Here is a 6,000-nt window from a genome sequence, read left to right as displayed (position 1 = left end):
CAGCAGGGCAGACCCTACAATGAGAGGCTACGGGACCTGAACCTGTTCAGCCTTCACAAGAGAAGGCTGAGGGGGGACCTTGTGACTGTCTATAAACTCACTAAGGGGGACCAGAAGGGTTTGGGGGAGACCTTGTTTCCCCTAGCCCCCCCCCGGGATAACAAGGAATAACGGCCACAAGTTGTTGGAGAGTAGGTTTAGATTAGACATCCGTAAACTTCACAGTCAGGGCAGCTAGGATCTGGAACCGACTTCCAAGGGAAGTGGTGCTGGCTCCTACCCTGGGGGTCTTTAAGAAGAGGCTTGAAGCCTACCTGGCTGGGTCATTTGACCCCAGTTTTCCTCCTGCCCAGGCAGGGGGTCGGACTTGAAGATCTACAAGGTCCCTTCCGACCCTACTTCTATGATTCTATGAAAACATAGCCATTTTGCACAGCCCTATCAGTCAGTGCTACTGGGGAGAGCTGATCTGGATGCAGACAAAGATAGAAGAGTGAATTAACTTAATGAGGTTCTAATGAGACCAAAAGGCACAGCAAATATGGCCTATGCTCTCTAATCTGGTCAAGTTTTTAAGAAACACTTGGATGTTTATCTTGCTGGGATCCGCTGACTTCCTGCCCCTAGGCAGGGGGCTGGACTCAGTCATCTTCCGAGGTCCCTTCCAGCCCTAATATCTATGAAATTTATGAACATCTGTGAAGCCAAGCTGAGCACAGGGGTGGTAGCATGGACACAGGTAGCTTTAGACCATATTTGAATTCACACAGTCCAGGGACCAAACCGGCCTATAAAATTTGTGAGAGGGGGTTGCTCTCAGTGTTTTTTAAAAAACAAGTTAGATCAATGATTCTCAACTAGGGTGCTATATGGCACCCTGGTGTGATATGAAATCCTCTTATGGGTGTCATATGGTGACATGCAATATTAGCACTGTTAGGTGTATAAACACCTGAACATGATTCACAAGACAAACCCAAAGATTTCAAATAGGAATCCATAGGGTTGAAGATATTTTGATCTGTTATGATGCTTCTTAGACCTCTGCAACAGAGAAAATACTCTATCATAGGCACTGACTTTTCTTTTCGCTGGGGGTGGGGGGATGTAGGGCTAAAATGATGGACATGTGCCCCCCACTCCCAGTTCCCCAGTGTGAGGGGGACACAGTGGGTGTGTGGGGAAGAGGGGTGTGGGCACAGGCGATGCATGGGGGCAGGGGGAGAGCACAAGCAATGTGGGGGGGGGGGCATGTGCCCCCTGAGATTTCTGTGCCCACAGTAGAGTGCAGGGCACAGGGCTGCATCCAGGTCAGATCAGCTCTGGGCAGAAATTGCCTCCACAGCCCAGCAGGCAGAACCCGGAGTGGGAGGCAGCCATGACCACTACGGTGAGATGCACCCTGCCTGCCCAGCAGCAGCTGGGGGGCACAACTCCACATTGCTATCACTGCTGCTGCCAAACCTCACCTTGGCAAACTGTGGTCCCACCCACTGGGCCATGGACGCAGCTCCTGCCCAGAGCTGGTCCAGCCCCGCTGTGGACACAAAAATCTCAGGGGGCATGTGCCCCCCCGCCACATCGCTTTGACCCGCCTGCCCCTCTCTGCTGTTACCTGTGCTCCCCCTCAAGATGTTACCTGTACCCCCTCCCCCCACCCTCTTAAACTTACCTGGAGGGAGATGCAGAAGCTGCTCTTCACCACTGCTTGGCTGCCATATGCATGTGCACACGCACATACATGTGGCACCCCCTGCCTCCAACTGCCCTCCCTGCTCCCCCCCAGTCCTAATCAGCCCCTTACAGGCTGGAACTCTGCCAGCCTGCAAGTGGTAACCTGTGATTTCCCACATTTTTCTCCTTTCCTCAGGTTTGGGCCCCAACAGCCCTCTTCCTGAGGTGGGGCAGGCTCTCAGGCCCCCAAATACTTGGTGCCTATGTGCTCTATTATTTTTCTGTAGTCAAAAAACAAGTGAAAGCTAAGAGCTGGCATTTTCCAAGGAGAGCCTTGAGTCAAAAATGGTTGAGAATCACTAGGTTATACAAACACTGTGCCTTGAGCAGGGAGTTTTATTAGATAGTCTCCTGAGGTCCCTTCCAGCCCTACTATGCTAGGGATAGAGCTATACTAGTCGTAAAGATAACTTAGGGCAGCCTTACAATCAACTACCAAATGGCCCTCCTCAGAATCCTGTCACATGGCAATTACATGAGATGGATGAGCAGCCAAGCTCACCTTTCAAAACAGCACCACACACATACAGTTATTTTTAGGGGTGCACCGATAAAGATTTTTTGGGCCAATACCAATGGCTGATTATTAATGAGCCATACTGGCTGATACTGATCCGATTGCTGATATATAGCCTAGCAGCTTGGAGAGCAGTGTCCAGCTGGTAAGTCTGTTGGAGGGAAAGGGCAGGGGGAGGGAAGGGGTATAGGAGGAGCAGATTGAGGTCCCCACAGTGAGGGAAGAAGTGGTGCTGGGAGGTGGCGGAGCTGGGAGCGGGAGCTATGGGGGGAGGCTACAGTGAATTCTGGGGTGGCCGTAGCCCACCCCATAGCCTCCTTCCCAGCATTACCATTACCTGCCCCAAGCGCAGCCCTGGCCCAGCCTCCTCACTGGGAAGAGCCCGGCGCTGTCTCTGGCCCCAGCCTGAAGCGGGAAGCCCACCTTCACCCTGAGCACAGATCCCATGTTTTCCCCAGACATGTGCACAGTGGTGGGAGCTGCCCCCCTCCTCCCAGCATCCCCTGGACAAGCCACCAGCTCTGTCCCATGCACTACCCTAGCCCGGCTGTGCAGCACCTGCCCCAGCTCCTGCCCCTGTGACAGTATCGGCCACAGCAGCCAAAAAAAGCCAATTGCTGATAATGTCCATTTTCCTTTTATCAGTGATGATACGATATGGACAAATGTATCGGTGCACCTCTAGTTATTTTAATATAATGAGAGAAAAACAGTCAAATTCTGCCCCAACAAGTAAACAATACAGTTGCTCAAAATCTCTCTCAACTAAGTAGTTGGCTCAATAAAAGACATCACCCCCTTCCCTCCTCCCCCCCACAAAAAATCCTGGCCTCTCACAATGTAGTAGGTAGATTTTTTAGAAATAACAGTTAAAAAGTACTTGCTTGCATGCATAGGAAGGAGACTGAAGGTCCTTGAAAGCCTAGTGGTCTATAACAGCGTTTCTTAACCTGTGGTACGTGTACCCCTGGGGTTATGCGAGACACGGGCAGGGGGTACACGGGTCCTGCATTTTGGTCTTTGCCTGCTCGGGCTGGAAGTTCTAGCCGCTGTCCCTCCTGCTGTGTCCGGTGCACCGGGGCTTTCACTCCCCAGTGTCAGTGTGCCGGGGGATAGGGGAGGGATGCCCCACGTAGGCTGCTTTGCCCTGGGATGTAGTGGAAAAAGTGGGACTTGGCTCACGGCAGCAAAACTGGAAGTGCCACAGTGGGACTTCTGGTTTCGTTTTTGCCGCGTTAATTGACAGGGGGTACGTAAGGTACCAGATGTTGAAAACCACTGGCCTTTAAGACTAAGGTAATTAGGACACTAGTTTCTATAACTAATAGTAAACAAGGGAGTGATGTAGTGACTCCACATCTTGAAAGACCAGGTACTCTTGCAGCTGAGTTGACACTAGGGAAGTAGCTATGTGCATTGGGGAGGGGTGGGGGGGGCTCAAACACATGCCTCTAGAAGCTACTAAGATGTCTTAACTGCTTTGTCAAAGGGTGGCCCAAAAAGGAAGTCAAGCATGTACTAAAATACTCTTATCTGTTTATCCACTCTCTCTCAAAGCCCTTGGAACTCTTTCAAATACTATAAGGGTTAGGCAAACTGAAGCAAAATCATGTGCTTAATTACTGCTAACTAACACAGCTTGAGTTTTGAAGGCTGACTACTTCTGCTGAAGTATTCACAGTCAATCAGTCCATAGATATATTATTATAGAATATATTATCTCCCTGTCCCTCTCATGCATGCACGTGTGTTCCCATGCATACAGGCACACATACCACAGCATTCATTTAAAAACCTGAATGAGGAATATATTCAGATCCATCGTGATATACGTGTGAACACAAACCAAATACTGCAAGTTAATAATGTGCTGCAAATGTTCTTGGCTCTGTTTGTGATCTATTGCATGCATCTCAAGTCTTATCACATTAATATATGAAAAATGCCAGACATCCTTGGATTCAAATTTCTATATAAGGCTCTGGTTCAGCAAGGCACATATTTACCTTGACTTCAAAAGGCTTTAGCATGTGTGCAAGTGTTTTGCTGAATAAAGATGGACTTAACTATAAGCTTAAATGTTTTTGAAGTACTTAAGAAAACTTAAGTGCTTTGCCAAGATGGGTCTATGAACAAAAAGCTACTTTTATTTATTAGGTTTGTTTCAACTTAATAATTGAACCTAAATTTGTGACTAAAATTACTAAATAAGGTTTCCTTAATATTGTATTTTTTAATCGATGTTATGCTGAAAACACAATGTGATAATAGCATCAGAGCCAGTCTTAGGGAAAGCAGTGCCAAGGGTGAACTTATATTTCGGCCTGCCCCCCTCCCCCACTGCCCCCCAAGTCAGCAGTGCTGTTGCAGGCAGAGGCAGGTGGACAGGGGAACAGCTCAGCAGGGAGGCAGAGTGGGTATGGTGCTCCAGGTAGGTGTGCGGGCAGGCACCACTGGTACTGTGTGGGAGCAAGGTGGGTGGACTGGCGCTGTTGACACCTCACCCACATGTGTCCAGCCCAGCTCCCCCTAAGAACCAGCTAGAGGCAGACGGTGGGCTGGGCACGACTCCTCCTTGGGACAGGGATCAGCTGGGGTGGGAGCACTACTATGAATACAGGCTGTTCACACATGTATGTCTGTGTGAGCACTCATGTGTCTGCATGTCTCGCCCCACCTGACCACAGCACCCTGAGTGGTCAGTCACCCACCCATAAGGCTGACCCTGAGTAACATTATATGATAGCATAACTGCTATGCTATGTCATATAATGCTATTATATGTTATCTGAAATACACTTGCTCTTTACAGCTTTTTAGTGTTAAGAGGAAGATATCTAAAACACCTCACCTTCACAACATTGATCTATGCAAAGAAGCAAAGAAGGTGGTAACTAGCTAACTCTCTGCTACCATCTCTTACAAACATTGCTTAAGCAGAAAAACAGAGAGAGAAATAATTAGTAGAGTTTAAACACCTTCATTTATAATTCTGGAGGCAGAAATTCCTCTCTCCCCACATGGTTCTGTCTTGGCTCTTAATCTGTTTTTCACTGGCTTCTAGCTACCTGCCCCAAGAACATTTAGCAGTACAACTAGCCAGGCCAACTTGTTATGCCAGAGTCACACACTGAAGGCTGAGAGCTGTGGCACAGACTGATTTGATACCATTCTCCTCACTAGGAATGAGTCTAAAATAAATGAAGTACTGGCAGGGGCACTTCATCTGCCCTAGCAGAGTGGCCACTGCTGGGTTACAGAAGCACAGCAACTCTGTGCCAGGAGTTTCTAGGAGTAGGCGTGAAGAATGATGACTCCTTCAATTGAAGCTACAGGGAAATTCTGCAGGCAGAAATGTAATTACCTGAGTGGGAATTCTGGCAGAAAACTCAACCCCCTTTCTCTCCTTAAATAGACACAAACGCTTTGCAGTCACCATGGAGAGATTACGTACAGAACTGGGATCAAGCGCAGCACTGGTATGCAACACATACACACAGCAGCCAGTGCCAGCTGTAAAATGGTTCAGAGCTACACTGACAGCAGTCTGCAGCTACCCATGTTTCCTGAAAGCTTTTCAAATAGCAACCTTTGAGCCACTTCCCTGATCTTCTGGTAGGGAGTATTTAGGCCAAATTGTCCAGAGTGTGAAGGCTTCACTGCCCTGAAAAGGAGCCCTGCCTTCACATAACTGAACCCAGGAATGCAGTAAGAATTCATGAATCCCCAAGCAATTAGCCAGCTTTCAG

This window comes from Alligator sinensis, unplaced genomic scaffold (genome assembly GCF_000455745.1).
Source record: "Alligator sinensis unplaced genomic scaffold, ASM45574v1 scaffold743_1, whole genome shotgun sequence".
NCBI classification, from domain to species: domain Eukaryota; kingdom Metazoa; phylum Chordata; order Crocodylia; family Alligatoridae; genus Alligator; species Alligator sinensis.
Note: the sequence above shows the minus strand (reverse complement) of the source record.